General features: G+C 36.2%; 3 non-coding genes across 3 annotated transcripts; all 3 read right to left on the reverse strand.

The window, feature by feature from the left end:
- Positions 1-62: 62 nt before the first annotated feature.
- Positions 63-225, reverse strand: LOC135035940 (U1 spliceosomal RNA). Its single transcript, XR_010230824.1, has one exon. It is a non-coding gene; the product is annotated as a U1 spliceosomal RNA (small nuclear RNA).
- Positions 226-377: 152 nt separating this feature from the next.
- Positions 378-541, reverse strand: LOC135035901 (U1 spliceosomal RNA). Its single transcript, XR_010230787.1, has one exon. It is a non-coding gene; the product is annotated as a U1 spliceosomal RNA (small nuclear RNA).
- Positions 542-1,212: 671 nt separating this feature from the next.
- LOC135035926 (U1 spliceosomal RNA) lies at positions 1,213-1,375 on the reverse strand. Its single transcript, XR_010230810.1, has one exon. It is a non-coding gene; the product is annotated as a U1 spliceosomal RNA (small nuclear RNA).
- Positions 1,376-20,620: the final 19,245 nt, after the last annotated feature.

A 20,620-nucleotide genomic window follows, 5' to 3' on the forward strand; every position in this document is an offset into this window, starting at 1 on the left:
TCAAGAAAAGAGAAGTGGAAACAGACAGCAAACTAGGCTGGAGAAAGACCTGAGACAAAGAGATCTGAATTATATGAGAGACGACCAGAGGAAACACAAATTATGCAGTCAAGTGTCCCACATTTGGGGAAATCGCAGGAGCAGCACACCCAGAGTGCAATGGGTGAGCCTTGCCCTGGGAGAAGCACCTTCCTGATCATAGTATCTCACCTGGCAGGTAAATAGGAGTTGGGCTAGAGCTGGGGAGGGTCGCTGCTCGTGCACCCCCCTGTCAAGTGAAGGAGATCCAACTGAGGCAGCACAAGGGAACTCTCGAAAGAAGAACAAGGTTAGAGGAAGATCTGAGACAAAGAAATCTGACTTTTACCAGAGCTGACCAGAGGAAAGCACAAACACAGTCCCCCACTACCACAAATAATGCAGTCGAGTTTCCCACATTTGGGGAAATCACAGGGGTCAGCATACCCAGAATGCAATGAATGAACCTCACCCTGGGAGAACAATCTTCATGACCATAGTATCTCCTATGCAAAATAAGTATGATTTGAGATAGGGCTGGGGAGGGCCGCTGCTCAGGCACATCTCTGTCAAGTAAAGGAGATTCAACTGAGGCAGCACAAGGGAACTCTCATCTGGGGACAACAACTGCAGGGAGAACACATATTTTCAGATGAACATGGGAGGGCAGAAGGCTGCCTAATACTGAAGCACCCCCAAACAACAAACCAAATGCAACAACTAGTACAAGCATTCCTGGGGGAAGGCCTGCAGCAGATTGATTTGCATATGGTAATGCCATCCAAGCAGTGGGTCAAAGTTGGCTTCAACCCTCGTCTGCATATGAAAAGAGAAAAGGGGCGTGCAGGGCATGGCGGCCTTTTGCGGCGCTTGGATGACCCCTAGTTCGCATTAAACACCTCCACCCTCCTTCGGTGTGGGGCTCATGTTGGCTATGCCCCAGCCCCTGAAGCATTCAAGCTGATTTCTTGCAGCAGCTGGGCACTGTAACAGCCCCAGAGCTGCTCTGTAAGGCAAGTAAAAGGGTGTGGGCCCTGCAGTACTACCTGTAGTTTGCATTGTGCATTGGAAAGCACAAAGTAAGCAGACGGGAGAAGTCAGGATAGTGCGCAAGGGCATAGAAGGGAGCGGCTCAAGAAAAGAGAAGTGGAAACAGACAGCAAACTAGGCTGGAGAGAGACCTGAGACAAAGAGATCTGAATTATACGAGAGCCGACCAGGGGAAACACAAATTATGCAGTCAAGTTTCCCACATTTGGGGAAATCGCAGGAGCAGCACACCCAGAGTGCAATGGGTGAGCCTTGCCCTGGGAGAAGCACCTTCATGATCATAGTATCTCACCTGGCAGGTAAGTAGGAGTTGGGCTAGAGCTGGGGAGGGTTGCTGCTCGGGTACCCCCCTGTCAAGTGAAGGAGATCCAACTGAGGCAGCACAAGGGAACTCTCATCTGGGGACAACAACTGCAGGGAGAACACATATTTTCAGATGAACATGGGAGGGCAGAAGGCTGCCTAATACTGAAGCACCCCCAAACAACAAACCAAATGCAACAACTAGTGCAAGCATTCCTGGGGGAAGGCCTGCAGCAGATGGATTTGCATATGGTGATGTCATCACATCAACCCTCGTCTGCATATGAAAAGAGAAAAGGGGCGTGCAGGGCATGGCGGCCTTTTGCGGCGCTTGGATGACCCCTAGTTCGCATTAAACACCTCCACCCTCCTTCGGTGTGGGGCTCATGTTGGCTATGCCCCAGCCGCTTAAGCATTCAAGCTGATTTCTTGCAGCAGCCGGGCACTGTAACAGCTCCAGAGCTGCTCTATAAGGCAAGTAAAAGGGTCTATGTGGCGCAATCAGTTAGTATGTACGGCTATTAACCAAAAGGTTGGTGGTTCAATCCCACCCAGGGACCTAATTGACCTTGTTATCAGATTTTGGTGATCTTTAAGTAGACAAGTCAAATTTCATACCCCCTGTTATGGTGTAGGGTACCTGGCCTTCTCTGATGTAATCAGAGTTAGATTTGATTCAGTGATTTTATAAAAACAAGTAGGAAGCACTATTTAGCAGTGGGTTGCAGAGAAAAAGAAATATGCTGGCAAAAAAATCAAATTGCGTGATTAAACAGCTCTTCATTTTCTGGCTTTATTTTTATGCTAACAAATTTGTTCTCTGAAAAGTGTCCACAAAGCCAAGTCTCTGATTAACACCTTTGTAGGGATGGTTTTTCACCTATTACATTATTAAACTTGCTTCATTGGAAAGGCAGCAAGATGCATCCTCATTTCAATGTCTACTGAAATAATACAGGTTGACACCAGGAAACATTAACGCCACTGCATCCTTGCTGCTTTCTCATGTGGAAGTCTGTTTAATGTGAAAACAAGGTGATATCTAATTAGCACACAGGTAAGAAATTACGAAAATCTTTATTTAAGGGTGAAGAGGTTTCTCACAAAATTGTTGCCCCAATGCATCATTGAAATTCAAGCTGGAAAGATGATTTTAACATATCACTTGTACATTTTGTATTGCTCTTCTGGTGACAATGTAGTTTTTTTTGTCAATTACCATTTTAATAATAGGGTAAAGAAAATTAAGTGGATTTTTGAAAGAAAAGTATACTGTCAATATACTATTAAAACAAATTAAAATGGTAAAAGTTGTTGTACTTTAAGTAAAAATAAAAGAGCAAAAATATCAATCCCAGTTTTGATTACTTAAATTAACAAAAAAAAATGCATATAGCAAAGGATAGTTTCAATCTGCCTACCTCTGGGTTATGGGTCCAGCATGCTTCCATTGCAGTACTCTGCTGCACATGTAAGTGCAAGAGATCCTGAAGCACTCACTCATCATGGGAAAGTACCAATGTGTTTATTCATTGGTTGATGGAAGAAACATCTTACAAAAACTCTCCAGATTATTGATTTTTTAATGTTTTTCTAGGAAACGTTCTAGATGTATGCTTATTAGCCTTTGTCAGTATGTACTGTTTGCAAAGTGTCTCTGTGGCGCAATCGGTTAGTGTGTTCGGCTATTAACCAATAGGTTGGTGGTTCAATCCCACCCAGGGACGTAATTGACCTTGTGATCAGATTTTGGTGATATTTAAGTAGACAAGTCAAAATTTCAAACCCCCTCTTATTGTGTAGGGTACCTGGCCTTCTCTGATGTAATCAGAGTTAGATTTGATTCAGTGATTTTATAAAAAACAGCTAGGAAGCACAATTTAGCAGTGGGTTGCAGAGAAAAAAAATATGCTGGCAGAAAAATCCAATTGAGTGATTAAACAGCTCTTCATTTTCTGGCTTTATTTTTATGCTAACAAATTTGTTCTCTGAAAAGTGTCCACAAAGCCAAGTCTCTGATTAACACCTTTGTAAGGATGGTTTTTCACCTATTACTAAATTAAACTTGCTTCATTGGAAAGGCAGCAAGATGCATCCTCATTTCAATGTCTACTGAAATAATACAAGTTGACACCAGGAAACATTAACGCCACTGCATCCTTGCTGCTTTCTCATGTGGAAGTCTGTTTAATGTGAAAACAAGGTGATATCTAATTAGCACACAGGTAAGGAATTAAGAAAATCTTTATTTAAGGGTGAAGATGTTTCTCACAAAATTGTTGACCCAATGCATCATTGAAATTCAAGCTGGAAAGATGAATTTAATATATCACTTGTACATTTTGTATTGCTCTTCTGGTGACAATGTAGTTTGTTTTTGTCAATTACCATTTTAATAATAGGGTAAATAAAATTAAGTGGATTTTTGAAAGAAAACAATACTGTCAATATACTATTAAAACAAATTAAAATGGTAAACGTTATTGTACTTTAAGTAAAAATAAAAGAGCCAAAATATCAATCCCAGTTTTGGATTACTTTAATTAACAAACAAAAAAATGCATATAGCAGAGGATAGTTTCAATCTGCCTACCTCTGGGTTATGGGCCCAGCATGCTTCCATTGCTGTACTCTGCTGCACATGTAAGTGCAAGAGATCCTGAAGCACTCACTCATCATGGGAAAGTACCAATGTGTTTCTTCGTTGGTTGATGGAAGAAACATCTTACAAAAACTCTCCAGATTATTGACTTTTTAAAGTTTTTCTAGGAAACGTTTTAGATGAATGCTTATTAGCATTTGTCAGTATGTACTTTTGCAAAGTGTCTCTGTGGCGCAATCAGTTAGTGTGTACGGCTATTAACCAAAAGGTTGGTGGTTCAATCCCACCCAGGGACGTAATTGACCTTGTTATCAGATTTTGGTGATCTTTAAGTAGACAAGTCAAATTTCATACCCCCTGTTATGGTGTAGGGTACCTGGCCTTCTCTGATGTAATCAGAGTTAGATTTGATTCAGTGATTTTATAAAAACATCTAGGAAGCACAATTTAGCAGTGGGTTGCAGAGAAAAAGAAATATGCTGGCAAAAAAATCAAATTGCGTGATTAAACAGCTCTTCATTTTCTGGCTTTATTTTTATGCTAACAAATTTGTTCTCTGAAAAGTGTCCACAAAGCCAAGTCTCTGATTAACACCTTTGTAAGGATGGTTTTTCACCTATTACTAAATTAAACTTGCTTCATTGGAAAGGCAGCAAGATGCATCCTCATTTCAATGTCTACTGAAATAATACAGGTTGACACCAGGAAACATTAACGCCACTGCATCCTTGCTGCTTTCTCATGTGGAAGTCTGTTTAATGTGAAAACAAGGTGATATCTAATTAGCACACAGGTAAGGAATTAAGAAAATCTTTATTTAAGGGTGAAGATGTTTCTCACAAAATCGTTGCCCCAATGCATCATTGAAATTCAAGCTGGAAAGATGATTTTAATATATCACTTGTACATTTTGTATTGCTCTTCTGGTGACAATGTAGTTTGTTTTTGTCAATTACCATTTTAATAATAGGGTAAAGAAAATGAAGTGGATTTTTGAAAGAAAACAATACTGTCAATATACTATTAAAACAAATTAAAATGGTAAAAGTTATTGTACTTTAAGTAAAAATAAAAGAGACAAAATATCAATCCCAGTTTTGGATTACTTTAATTAACAAACAAAAAAATGCATATAGCAGAGGATAGTTTCAATCTGCCTACCTCTGGGTTATGGGCCCAGCATGCTTCCATTGCTGTACTCTGCTGCACATGTAAGTGCAAGAGATCCTGAAGCACTCACTCATCATGGGAAAGTACCAATGTGTTTCTTTGTTGGTTGATAGAAGAAACATCTTACAAAAGCTCTCCAGATTATTGACTTTTTTAAGTTTTTCTAGGAAACGTTTTAGATGAATGCTTATTAGCATTTGTCAGTATGTACTTTTTGCAAAGTGTCTCTGTGGCGCAATCAGTTAGTGTGTACGGCTATTAACCAAAAGGTTGGTGGTTCAATCCCACCCAGGGACGTAATTGACATTGTTATCAGATTTTGGTGATCTTTAAGTAGACAAGTCAAATGTCATACCCCCTGTTATGGTGTAGGGTACCTGGCCTACTCTGATGTAATCAGAGTTAGATTTGATTCAGTGATTTTATAAAAACATCTAGGAAGCACAATTTAGCAGTGGGTTGCAGAGAAAAAGAAATATGCTGGCAAAAAAACCAAATTGCGTGATTAAACAGCTCTTCATTTTCTAGCTTTATTTTTATGCTAACAAATTTGTTCTCTGAAAAGTGTCCACAAAGCCAAGTCTCTGATTAACACCTTTGTAGGGATGGTTTTTCACCTATTACTAAATTAAACTTGCTTCATTGGAAAGGCAGCAAGATGTATCCTCATTTCAATGTCTACTGAAATAATACAGGTTGACACCAGGAAACATTAACGCCACTGCATCCTTGCTGCTTTCTCATGTGGAAGTCTGTTTAATGTGAAAACAAGGTGATATCTAATTAGCACACAGGTAAGGAATTAAGAAAATCTTTATTTAAGGGTGAAGATGTTTCTCACAAAATCGTTGCCCCAATGCATCATTGAAATTCAAGCTGGAAAGATGATTTTAATATATCACTTGTACATTTTGTATTGCTCTTCTGGTGACAATGTAGTTTGTTTTTGTCAATTACCATTTTAATAATAGGGTAAAGAAAATGAAGTGGATTTTTGAAAGAAAACAATACTGTCAATATACTATTAAAACAAATTAAAATGGTAAAAGTTATTGTACTTTAAGTAAAAATAAAAGAGACAAAATATCAATCCCAGTTTTGGATTACTTTAATTAACAAACAAAAAAATGCATATAGCAGAGGATAGTTTCAATCTGCCTACCTCTGGGTTATGGGCCCAGCATGCTTCCATTGCTGTACTCTGCTGCACATGTAAGTGCAAGAGATCCTGAAGCACTCACTCATCATGGGAAAGTACCAATGTGTTTCTTCGTTGGTTGATAGAAGAAACATCTTACAAAAACTCTCCAGATTATTGACTTTTTTAAGTTTTTCTAGGAAACGTTTTAGATGAATGCTTATTAGCATTTGTCAGTATGTACTTTTTGCAAAGTGTCTCTGTGGCGCAATCAGTTAGTGTGTACGGCTATTAACCAAAAGGTTGGTGGTTCAATCCCACCCAGGGACGTAATTGACATTGTTATCAGATTTTGGTGATCTTTAAGTAGACAAGTCAAATGTCATACCCCCTGTTATGGTGTAGGGTACCTGGCCTTCTCTGATGTAATCAGAGTTAGATTTGATTCAGTGATTTTATAAAAACATCTAGGAAGCACAATTTAGCAGTGGGTTGCAGAGAAAAAGAAATATGCTGGCAAAAAAACCAAATTGCGTGATTAAACAGCTCTTCATTTTCTAGCTTTATTTTTATGCTAACAAATTTGTTCTCTGAAAAGTGTCCACAAAGCCAAGTCTCTGATTAACACCTTTGTAGGGATGGTTTTTCACCTATTACTAAATTAAACTTGCTTCATTGGAAAGGCAGCAAGATGTATCCTCATTTCAATGTCTACTGAAATAATACAGGTTGACACCAGGAAACATTAACGCCACTGCATCCTTGCTGCTTTCTCATGTGGAAGTCTGTTTAATGTGAAAACAAGGTGATATCTAATTAGCACACAGGTAAGGAATTAAGAAAATCTTTATTTAAGGGTGAAGATGTTTCTCACAAAATCGTTGCCCCAATGCATCATTGAAATTCAAGCTGGAAAGATGATTCTAATATATCACTTGTACATTTTGTATTGCTCTTCTGGTGACAATGTAGTTTGTTTTTGTCAATTACCATTTTAATAATAGGGTACAGAAAATGAAGTGGATTTTTGAAAGAAAACAATACTGTCAATATACTATTAAAACAAATTAAAATGGTAAAAGTTATTGTACTTTAAGTAAAAATAAAAGAGACAAAATATCAATCCCAGTTTTGGATTACTTTAATTAACAAAAAAAAATGCATATAGCAGAGGATAGTTTCAATCTGCCTACCTCTGGGTTATGGGCCCAGCATGCTTCCATTGCTGTACTCTGCTGCACATGTAAGTGCAAGAGATCCTGAAGCACTCACTCATCATGGGAAAGTACCAATGTGTTTCTTCGTTGGTTGATGGAAGAAACATCTTACAAAAACTCTCCAGATTATTGACTTTTTTAAGTTTTTCTAGGAAACGTTTTAGATGAATGCTTATTAGCATTTGTCAGTATATACTTTTGCAAAGTGTCTCTGTGGCGCAATCAGTTAGTGTGTACGGCTATTAACCAAAAGGTTGGTGGTTCAATCCCACCCAGGGACGTAATTGACCTTGTTATCAGATTTTGGTGATCTTTAAGTAGACAAGTCAAATTTCATACCCCCTGTTATGGTGTAGGGTACCTGGCCTTCTCTGATGTAATCAGAGTTAGATTTGATTCAGTGATTTTATAAAAACATCTAGGAAGCACAATTTAGCAGTGGGTTGCAGAGAAAAAGAAATATGCTGGCAAAAAAATCAAATTGCGTGATTAAACAGCTCTTCATTTTCTGGCTTTATTTTTATGCTAACAAATTTGTTCTCTGAAAAGTGTCCACAAAGCCAAGTCTCTGATTAACACCTTTGTAAGGATGGTTTTTCACCTATTACTAAATTAAACTTGCTTCATTGGAAAGGCAGCAAGATGCATCCTCATTTCAATGTCTACTGAAATAATACAGGTTGACACCAGGAAACATTAACGCCACTGCATCCTTGCTGCTTTCTCATGTGGAAGTCTGTTTAATGTGAAAACAAGGTGATATCTAATTAGCACACAGGTAAGGAATTAAGAAAATCTTTATTTAAGGGTGAAGATGTTTCTCACAAAATCGTTGCCCCAATGCATCATTGAAATTCAAGCTGGAAAGATGATTTTAATATATCACTTGTACATTTTGTATTGCTCTTCTGGTGACAATGTAGTTTGTTTTTGTCAATTACCATTTTAATAATAGGGTAAAGAAAATGAAGTGGATTTTTGAAAGAAAACAATACTGTCAATATACTATTAAAACAAATTAAAATGGTAAAAGTTATTGTACTTTAAGTAAAAATAAAAGAGACAAAATATCAATCCCAGTTTTGGATTACTTTAATTAACAAACAAAAAAATGCATATAGCAGAGGATAGTTTCAATCTGCCTACCTCTGGGTTATGGGCCCAGCATGCTTCCATTGCTGTACTCTGCTGCACATGTAAGTGCAAGAGATCCTGAAGCACTCACTCATCATGGGAAAGTACCAATGTGTTTCTTCGTTGGTTGATAGAAGAAACATCTTACAAAAACTCTCCAGATTATTGACTTTTTTAAGTTTTTCTAGGAAACGTTTTAGATGAATGCTTATTAGCATTTGTCAGTATGGACTTTTTGCAAAGTGTCTCTGTGGCGCAATCAGTTAGTGTGTACGGCTATTAACCAAAAGGTTGGTGGTTCAATCCCACCCAGGGACGTAATTGACATTGTTATCAGATTTTGGTGATCTTTAAGTAGACAAGTCAAATGTCATACCCCCTGTTATGGTGTAGGGTACCTGGCCTTCTCTGATGTAATCAGAGTTAGATTTGATTCAGTGATTTTATAAAAACATCTAGGAAGCACAATTTAGCAGTGGGTTGCAGAGAAAAAGAAATATGCTGGCAAAAAAACCAAATTGCGTGATTAAACAGCTCTTCATTTTCTAGCTTTATTTTTATGCTAACAAATTTGTTCTCTGAAAAGTGTCCACAAAGCCAAGTCTCTGATTAACACCTTTGTAGGGATGGTTTTTCACCTATTACTAAATTAAACTTGCTTCATTGGAAAGGCAGCAAGATGTATCCTCATTTCAATGTCTACTGAAATAATACAGGTTGACACCAGGAAACATTAACGCCACTGCATCCTTGCTGCTTTCTCATGTGGAAGTCTGTTTAATGTGAAAACAAGGTGATATCTAATTAGCACACAGGTAAGGAATTAAGAAAATCTTTATTTAAGGGTGAAGATGTTTCTCACAAAATCGTTGCCCCAATGCATCATTGAAATTCAAGCTGGAAAGATGATTTTAATATATCACTTGTACATTTTGTATTGCTCTTCTGGTGACAATGTAGTTTGTTTTTGTCAATTACCATTTTAATAATAGGGTAAAGAAAATGAAGTGGATTTTTGAAAGAAAACAATACTGTCAATATACTATTAAAACAAATTAAAATGGTAAAAGTTATTGTACTTTAAGTAAAAATAAAAGAGACAAAATATCAATCCCAGTTTTGGATTACTTTAATTAACAAACAAAAAAATGCATATAGCAGAGGATAGTTTCAATCTGCCTACCTCTGGGTTATGGGCCCAGCATGCTTCCATTGCTGTACTCTGCTGCACATGTAAGTGCAAGAGATCCTGAAGCACTCACTCATCATGGGAAAGTACCAATGTGTTTCTTCGTTGGTTGATAGAAGAAACATCTTACAAAAACTCTCCAGATTATTGACTTTTTTAAGTTTTTCTAGGAAACGTTTTAGATGAATGCTTATTAGCATTTGTCAGTATGTACTTTTTGCAAAGTGTCTCTGTGGCGCAATCAGTTAGTGTGTACGGCTATTAACCAAAAGGTTGGTGGTTCAATCCCACCCAGGGACGTAATTGACATTGTTATCAGATTTTGGTGATCTTTAAGTAGACAAGTCAAATTTCATACCCCCTGTTATGGTGTAGGGTACCTGGCCTTCTCTGATGTAATTAGATTTGATTCAGTGATTTTATAAAAACATCTAGGAAGCACAATTTAGCAGTGGGTTGCAGAGAAAAAGAAATATGCTGGCAAAAAAATCAAATTGCGTGATTAAACAGCTCTTCATTTTCTGGCTTTATTTTTATGCTAACAAATTTGTTCTCTGAAAAGTGTCCACAAAGCCAAGTCTCTGATTAACACCTTTGTAAGGATGGTTTTTCACCTATTACTAAATTAAACTTGCTTCATTGGAAAGGCAGCAAGATGCATCCTCATTTCAATGTCTACTGAAATAATACAGGTTGACACCAGGAAACATTAACGCCACTGCATCCTTGCTGCTTTCTCATGTGGAAGTCTGTTTAATGTGAAAACAAGGTGATATCTAATTAGCACACAGGTAAGGAATTAAGAAAATCTTTATTTAAGGGTGAAGATGTTTCTCACAAAATCGTTGCCCCAATGCATCATTGAAATTCAAGCTGGAAAGATGATTTTAATATATCACTTGTACATTTTGTATTGCTCTTCTGGTGACAATGTAGTTTGTTTTTGTCAATTACCATTTTAATAATAGGGTAAAGAAAATGAAGTGGATTTTTGAAAGAAAACAATACTGTCAATATACTATTAAAACAAATTAAAATGGTAAAAGTTATTGTACTTTAAGTAAAAATAAAAGAGACAAAATATCAATCCCAGTTTTGGATTACTTTAATTAACAAACAAAAAAAATGCATATAGCAGAGGATAGTTTCAATCTGCCTACCTCTGGGTTATGGGCCCAGCATGCTTCCATTGCTGTACTCTGCTGCACATGTAAGTGCAAGAGATCCTGAAGCACTCACTCATCATGGGAAAGTACCAATGTGTTTCTTCGTTGGTTGATAGAAGAAACATCTTACAAAAACTCTCCAGATTATTGACTTTTTTAAGTTTTTCTAGGAAACGTTTTAGATGAATGCTTATTAGCATTTGTCAGCAAGTACTTTTTGCAAAGTGTCTCTGTGGCGCAATCAGTTAGTGTGTACGGCTATTAACCAAAAGGTTGGTGGTTCAATCCCACCCAGGGACGTAATTGACATTGTTATCAGATTTTGGTGATCTTTAAGTAGACAAGTCAAATGTCATACCCCCTGTTATGGTGTAGGGTACCTGGCCTTCTCTGATGTAATCAGAGTTAGATTTGATTCAGTGATTTTATAAAAACATCTAGGAAGCACAATTTAGCAGTGGGTTGCAGAGAAAAAGAAATATGCTGGCAAAAAAACCAAATTGCGTGATTAAACAGCTCTTCATTTTCTAGCTTTATTTTTATGCTAACAAATTTGTTCTCTGAAAAGTGTCCACAAAGCCAAGTCTCTGATTAACACCTTTGTAGGGATGGTTTTTCACCTATTACTAAATTAAACTTGCTTCATTGGAAAGGCAGCAAGATGTATCCTCATTTCAATGTCTACTGAAATAATACAGGTTGACACCAGGAAACATTAACGCCACTGCATCCTTGCTGCTTTCTCATGTGGAAGTCTGTTTAATGTGAAAACAAGGTGATATCTAATTAGCACACAGGTAAGGAATTAAGAAAATCTTTATTTAAGGGTGAAGATGTTTCTCACAAAATCGTTGCCCCAATGCATCATTGAAATTCAAGCTGGAAAGATGATTTTAATATATCACTTGTACATTTTGTATTGCTCTTCTGGTGACAATGTAGTTTGTTTTTGTCAATTACCATTTTAATAATAGGGTAAAGAAAATGAAGTGGATTTTTGAAAGAAAACAATACTGTCAATATACTATTAAAACAAATTAAAATGGTAAAAGTTATTGTACTTTAAGTAAAAATAAAAGAGACAAAATATCAATCCCAGTTTTGGATTACTTTAATTAACAAAAAAAAATGCATATAGCAGAGGATAGTTTCAATCTGCCTACCTCTGGGTTATGGGCCCAGCATGCTTCCATTGCTGTACTCTGCTGCACATGTAAGTGCAAGAGATCCTGAAGCACTCACTCATCATGGGAAAGTACCAATGTGTTTCTTCGTTGGTTGATGGAAGAAACATCTTACAAAAACTCTCCAGATTATTGACTTTTTTAAGTTTTTCTAGGAAACGTTTTAGATGAATGCTTATTAGCATTTGTCAGTATGTACTTTTGCAAAGTGTCTCTGTGGCGCAATCAGTTAGTGTGTACGGCTATTAACCAAAAGGTTGGTGGTTCAATCCCACCCAGGGACGTAATTGACCTTGTTATCAGATTTTGGTGATCTTTAAGTAGACAAGTCAAATTTCATACCCCCTGTTATGGTGTAGGGTACCTGGCCTTCTCTGATGTAATCAGAGTTAGATTTGATTCAGTGATTTTATAAAAACATCTAGGAAGCACAATTTAGCAGTGGGTTGCAGAGAAAAAGAAATATGCTGGCAAAAAAATCAAATTGCGTGATTAAACAGCTCTTCATTTTCTGGCTTTATTTTTATGCTAACAAATTTGTTCTCTGAAAAGTGTCCACAAAGCCAAGTCTCTGATTAACACCTTTGTAAGGATGGTTTTTCACCTATTACTAAATTAAACTTGCTTCATTGGAAAGGCAGCAAGATGCATCCTCATTTCAATGTCTACTGAAATAATACAGGTTGACACCAGGAAACATTAACGCCACTGCATCCTTGCTGCTTTCTCATGTGGAAGTCTGTTTAATGTGAAAACAAGGTGATATCTAATTAGCACACAGGTAAGGAATTAAGAAAATCTTTATTTAAGGGTGAAGATGTTTCTCACAAAATCGTTGCCCCAATGCATCATTGAAATTCAAGCTGGAAAGATGATTTTAATATATCACTTGTACATTTTGTATTGCTCTTCTGGTGACAATGTAGTTTGTTTTTGTCAATTACCATTTTAATAATAGGGTAAAGAAAATGAAGTGGATTTTTGAAAGAAAACAATACTGTCAATATACTATTAAAACAAATTAAAATGGTAAAAGTTATTGTACTTTAAGTAAAAATAAAAGAGACAAAATATCAATCCCAGTTTTGGATTACTTTAATTAACAAACAAAAAAAATGCATATAGCAGAGGATAGTTTCAATCTGCCTACCTCTGGGTTATGGGCCCAGCATGCTTCCATTGCTGTACTCTGCTGCACATGTAAGTGCAAGAGATCCTGAAGCACTCACTCATCATGGGAAAGTACCAATGTGTTTCTTCGTTGGTTGATAGAAGAAACATCTTACAAAAACTCTCCAGATTATTGACTTTTTTAAGTTTTTCTAGGAAACGTTTTAGATGAATGCTTATTAGCATTTGTCAGCAAGTACTTTTTGCAAAGTGTCTCTGTGGCGCAATCAGTTAGTGTGTACGGCTATTAACCAAAAGGTTGGTGGTTCAATCCCACCCAGGGACGTAATTGACATTGTTATCAGATTTTGGTGATCTTTAAGTAGACAAGTCAAATGTCATACCCCCTGTTATGGTGTAGGGTACCTGGCCTTCTCTGATGTAATCAGAGTTAGATTTGATTCAGTGATTTTATAAAAACATCTAGGAAGCACAATTTAGCAGTGGGTTGCAGAGAAAAAGAAATATGCTGGCAAAAAAACCAAATTGCGTGATTAAACAGCTCTTCATTTTCTAGCTTTATTTTTATGCTAACAAATTTGTTCTCTGAAAAGTGTCCACAAAGCCAAGTCTCTGATTAACACCTTTGTAGGGATGGTTTTTCACCTATTACTAAATTAAACTTGCTTCATTGGAAAGGCAGCAAGATGTATCCTCATTTCAATGTCTACTGAAATAATACAGGTTGACACCAGGAAACATTAACGCCACTGCATCCTTGCTGCTTTCTCATGTGGAAGTCTGTTTAATGTGAAAACAAGGTGATATCTAATTAGCACACAGGTAAGGAATTAAGAAAATCTTTATTTAAGGGTGAAGATGTTTCTCACAAAATCGTTGCCCCAATGCATCATTGAAATTCAAGCTGGAAAGATGATTTTAATATATCACTTGTACATTTTGTATTGCTCTTCTGGTGACAATGTAGTTTGTTTTTGTCAATTACCATTTTAATAATAGGGTAAAGAAAATGAAGTGGATTTTTGAAAGAAAACAATACTGTCAATATACTATTAAAACAAATTAAAATGGTAAAAGTTATTGTACTTTAAGTAAAAATAAAAGAGACAAAATATCAATCCCAGTTTTGGATTACTTTAATTAACAAAAAAAAATGCATATAGCAGAGGATAGTTTCAATCTGCCTACCTCTGGGTTATGGGCCCAGCATGCTTCCATTGCTGTACTCTGCTGCACATGTAAGTGCAAGAGATCCTGAAGCACTCACTCATCATGGGAAAGTACCAATGTGTTTCTTCGTTGGTTGATGGAAGAAACATCTTACAAAAACTCTCCAGATTATTGACTTTTTTAAGTTTTTCTAGGAAACGTTTTAGATGAATGCTTATTAGCATTTGTCAGTATGTACTTTTGCAAAGTGTCTCTGTGGCGCAATCAGTTAGTGTGTACGGCTATTAACCAAAAGGTTGGTGGTTCAATCCCACCCAGGGACGTAATTGACCTTGTTATCAGATTTTGGTGATCTTTAAGTAGACAAGTCAAATTTCATACCCCCTGTTATGGTGTAGGGTACCTGGCCTTCTCTGATGTAATCAGAGTTAGATTTGATTCAGTGATTTTATAAAAACATCTAGGAAGCACAATTTAGCAGTGGGTTGCAGAGAAAAAGAAATATGCTGGCAAAAAAATCAAATTGCGTGATTAAACAGCTCTTCATTTTCTGGCTTTATTTTTATGCTAACAAATTTGTTCTCTGAAAAGTGTCCACAAAGCCAAGTCTCTGATTAACACCTTTGTAAGGATGGTTTTTCACCTATTACTAAATTAAACTTGCTTCATTGGAAAGGCAGCAAGATGCATCCTCATTTCAATGTCTACTGAAATAATACAGGTTGACACCAGGAAACATTAACGCCACTGCATCCTTGCTGCTTTCTCATGTGGAAGTCTGTTTAATGTGAAAACAAGGTGATATCTAATTAGCACACAGGTAAGGAATTAAGAAAATCTTTATTTAAGGGTGAAGATGTTTCTCACAAAATCGTTGCCCCAATGCATCATTGAAATTCAAGCTGGAAAGATGATTTTAATATATCACTTGTACATTTTGTATTGCTCTTCTGGTGACAATGTAGTTTGTTTTTGTCAATTACCATTTTAATAATAGGGTAAAGAAAATGAAGTGGATTTTTGAAAGAAAACAATACTGTCAATATACTATTAAAACAAATTAAAATGGTAAAAGTTATTGTACTTTAAGTAAAAATAAAAGAGACAAAATATCAATCCCAGTTTTGGATTACTTTAATTAACAAACAAAAAAATGCATATAGCAGAGGATAGTTTCAATCTGCCTACCTCTGGGTTATGGGCCCAGCATGCTTCCATTGCTGTACTCTGCTGCACATGTAAGTGCAAGAGATCCTGAAGCACTCACTCATCATGGGAAAGTACCAATGTGTTTCTTCGTTGGTTGATAGAAGAAACATCTTACAAAAACTCTCCAGATTATTGACTTTTTTAAGTTTTTCTAGGAAACGTTTTAGATGAATGCTTATTAGCATTTGTCAGTATGTACTTTTTGCAAAGTGTCTCTGTGGCGCAATCAGTTAGTGTGTACGGCTATTAACCAAAAGGTTGGTGGTTCAATCCCACCCAGGGACGTAATTGACATTGTTATCAGATTTTGGTGATCTTTAAGTAGACAAGTCAAATTTCATACCCCCTGTTATGGTGTAGGGTACCTGGCCTTCTCTGATGTAATCAGAGTTAGATTTGATTCAGTGATTTTATAAAAACATCTAGGAAGCACAATTTAGCAGTGGGTTGCAGAGAAAAAGAAATATGCTGGCAAAAAAAACAAATTGCGTGATTAAACAGCTCTTCATTTTCTAGCTTTATTTTTATGCTAACAAATTTGTTCTCTGAAAAGTGTCCACAAAGCCAAGTCTCTGATTAACACCTTTGTAGGGATGGTTTTTCACCTATTACTAAATTAAACTTGCTTCATTGGAAAGGCAGCAAGATGTATCCTCATTTCAATGTCTACTGAAATAATACAGGTTGACACCAGGAAACATTAATGCCACTGCATCCTTGCTGCTTTCTCATGTGGAAGTCTGTTTAATGTGAAAACAAGGTGATATCTAATTAGCACACAGGTAAGGAATTAAGAAAATCTTTATTTAAGGGTGAAGATGTTTCTCACAAAATCGTTGCCCCAATGCATCATTGAAATTCAAGCTGGAAAGATGATTTTAATATATCACTTGTACATTTTGTATTGCTCTTCTGGTGACAATGTAGTTTGTTTTTGTCAATTACCATTTTAATAATAGGGTAAAGAAAATGATGTGGATTTTTGAAAGAAAACAATACTGTCAATATACTATTAAAACAAATTAAAATGGTAAAAGTTATTGTACTTTAAGTAAAAATAAAAGAGACAAAATATCAATCCCAGTTTTGGATTACTTTAATTAACAAAAAAAAATGCATATTGCAGAGGATAGTTTCAATCTGCCTACCTCTGGGTTATGGGCCCAGCATGCTTCCATTGCAGTACTCTGCTGCACATGTAAGTGCAAGAGATCCTGAAGCACTCACTCATCATGGGAAAGTACCAATGTGTTTCTTCGTTGGTTGATGGAAGAAACATCTTACAAAAACTCTCCAGATTATTGACTTTTTAAAGTTTTTCTAGGAAACGTTTTAGATGAATGCTTATTAGCCTTTGTCAGTATGGACTTTTGCAAAGTGTCTCTGTGGCGCAATCAGTTAGTATGTACGGCTATTAACCAAAAGGTTGGTGGTTCAATCGCACCCAGGGACCTAATTGACCTTGTTATCAGATTTTGGTGATCTTTAAGTAGACAAGTCAAAATTTCAAACCCCCTGTTATGGTGTAGGGTACCTGGCCTTCTCTGATGTAATCAGAGTTAGATTTGATTCAGTGATTTTATAAAAACAGCTAGGAAGCACAATTTAGCAGTGGGTTGCAGAGAAAAAAAATATGCTAGCAGAAAAATCCAATTGAGTGATTAAACAGCTCTTTATTTTCTGGCTTTATTTTTATGCTAACAAATTTGTTCTCTGAAAAGTGTCCACAAAGCCAAGTCTCTGATTAACACCTTTGTAAGGATGGTTTTTCACCTATTACTAAATTAAACTTGCTTCATTGGAAAGGCAGCAAGATGCATCCTCATTTCAATGTCTACTGAAATAATACAGGTTGACACCAGGAAACATTAACGCCACTGCATCCTTGCTGCTTTCTCATGTGGAAGTCTGTTTAATGTGAAAACAAGGTGATATCTAATTAGCACACAGGTAAGAAATTAAGAAAATCTTTATTTAAGGGTGAAGATGTTTCTCACAAAATCGTTGCCCCAATGCATCATTGAAATTCAAGCTGGAAAGATGATTTTAATATATCACTTGTACATTTTGTATTGCTCTTCTGGTGACAATGTAGTTTGTTTTTGTCAATTACCATTTTAATAATAGGGTAAAGAAAATGAAGTGGATTTTTGAAAGAAAACAATACTGTCAATATACTATTAAACAAATTAAAATGGTAAAAGTTATTGTACTTTAAGTAAAAATAAAAGAGCCAAAATATCAATCCCAGTTTTGGATTACTTTAATTAACAAAAAAAAATGCATATAGCAGAGGATAGTTTCAATCTGCCTACCTCTGGGTTATGGGCCCAGCATGCTTCCATTACAGTACTCTGCTGCACATGTAAGTGCAAGAGATCCTGAAGCACTCACTCATCATGGGAAAGTACCAATGTGTTTCTTCGTTGGTTGATGGAAGAAACATCTTACAAAAACTCTCCAGATTATTGACTTTTTTAAGTTTTTCTAGGAAACGTTTTAGATGAATGCTTATTAGCATTTGTCAGTATGTACTTTTGCAAAGTGTCTCTGTGGCGCAATCAGTTAGTGTGTACGGCTATTAACCAAAAGGTTGGTGGTTCAATCCCACCCAGGGACGTAATTGACCTTGTTATCAGATTTTGGTGATCTTTAAGTAGACAAGTCAAATTTCATACCCCCTGTTATGGTGTAGGGTACCTGGCCTTCTGGCCTTCTCTGATGTAATCAGAGTTAGATTTGATTCAGTGATTTTATAAAAACATCTAGGAAGCACAATTTAGCAGTGGGTTGCAGAGAAAAAGAAATATGCTGGCAAAAAAATCAAATTGCGTGATTAAACAGCTCTTCATTTTCTGGCTTTATTTTTATGCTAACAAATTTGTTCTCTGAAAAGTGTCCACAAAGCCAAGTCTCTGATTAACACCTTTGTAAGGATGGTTTTTCACCTATTACTAAATTAAACTTGCTTCATTGGAAAGGCAGCAAGATGCATCCTCATTTCAATGTCTACTGAAATAATACAGGTTGACACCAGGAAACATTAACGCCACTGCATCCTTGCTGCTTTCTCATGTGGAAGTCTGTTTAATGTGAAAACAAGGTGATATCTAATTAGCACACAGGTAAGGAATTAAGAAAATCTTTATTTAAGGGTGAAGATGTTTCTCACAAAATCGTTGCCCCAATGCATCATTGAAATTCAAGCTGGAAAGATGATTTTAATATATCACTTGTACATTTTGTATTGCTCTTCTGGTGACAATGTAGTTTGTTTTTGTCAATTACCATTTTAATAATAGGGTAAAGAAAATGAAGTGGATTTTTGAAAGAAAACAATACTGTCAATATACTATTAAAACAAATTAAAATGGTAAAAGTTATTGTACTTTAAGTAAAAATAAAAGAGACAAAATATCAATCCCAGTTTTGGATTACTTTAATTAACAAACAAAAAATGCATATAGCAGAGGATAGTTTCAATCTGCCTACCTCTGGGTTATGGGCCCAGCATGCTTCCATTGCTGTACTCTGCTGCACATGTAAGTGCAAGAGATCCTGAAGCACTCACTCATCATGGGAAAGTACCAATGTGTTTCTTCGTTGGTTGATAGAAGAAACATCTTACAAAAACTCTCCAGATTATTGACTTTTTTAAGTTTTTCTAGGAAACGTTTTAGATGAATGCTTATTAGCATTTGTCAGTATGTACTTTTTGCAAAGTGTCTCTGTGGCGCAATCAGTTAGTGTGTACGGCTATTAACCAAAAGGTTGGTGGTTCAATCCCACCCAGGGACGTAATTGACATTGTTATCAGATTTTGGTGATCTTTAAGTAGACAAGTCAAATTTCATACCCCCTGTTATGGTGTAGGGTACCTGGCCTTCTCTGATGTAATCAGAGTTAGATTTGATTCAGTGATTTTATAAAAACAGCTAGGAAGCACAATTTAGCAGTGGGTTGCAGAGAAAAAAAATATGCTGGCAGAAAAATCCAATTGAGTGATTAAACAGCTCTTTATTTTCTGGCTTTATTTTTATGCTAACAAATTTGTTCTCTGAAAAGTGTCCACAAAGCCAAGTCTCTGATTAACACCTTTGTAAGGATGGTTTTTCACCTATTACTAAATTAAACTTGCTTCATTGGAAAGGCAGCAAGATGCATCCTCATTTCAATGTCTACTGAAATAATACAGGTTGACAACAGGAAACATTAACGCCACTGCATCCTTGCTGCTTTCTCATGTGGAAGTCTGTTTAATGTGAAAACAAGGTGATATCTAATTAGCACACAGGTAAGGAATTAAGAAAATCTTTATTTAAGGGTGAAGATGTTTCTCACAAAATCGTTGCCCCAATGCATCATTGAAATTCAAGCTGGAAAGATGATTTTAATATATCACTTGTACATTTTGTATTGCTCTTCTGGTGACAATGTAGTTTGTTTTTGTCAATTACCATTTTAATAATAGGGTAAAGAAAATGAAGTGGATTTTTGAAAGAAAACAATACTGTCAATATACTATTAAACAAATTAAAATGGTAAAAGTTATTGTACTTTAAGTAAAAATAAAAGAGCCAAAATATCAATCCCAGTTTTGGATTACTTTAATTAACAAAAAAAAATGCATATTGCAGAGGATAGTTTCAATCTGCCTACCTCTGGGTTATGGGCCCAGCATGCTTCCATTGCAGTACTCTGCTGCACATGTAAGTGCAAGAGATCCTGAAGCACTCACTCATCATGGGAAAGTACCAATGTGTTTCTTCGTTGGTTGATGGAAGAAACATCTTACAAAAACTCTCCAGATTATTGACTTTTTTAAGTTTTTCTAGGAAACGTTTTAGATGAATGCTTATTAGCATTTGTCAGTATGTACTTTTGCAAAGTGTCTCTGTGGCGCAATCAGTTAGTGTGTACGGCTATTAACCAAAAGGTT

Source organism: Pseudophryne corroboree, unplaced genomic scaffold (assembly GCF_028390025.1).
Source record: "Pseudophryne corroboree isolate aPseCor3 unplaced genomic scaffold, aPseCor3.hap2 scaffold_621, whole genome shotgun sequence".
In the NCBI taxonomy this organism is placed as follows: Eukaryota; Metazoa; Chordata; class Amphibia; order Anura; family Myobatrachidae; genus Pseudophryne; species Pseudophryne corroboree.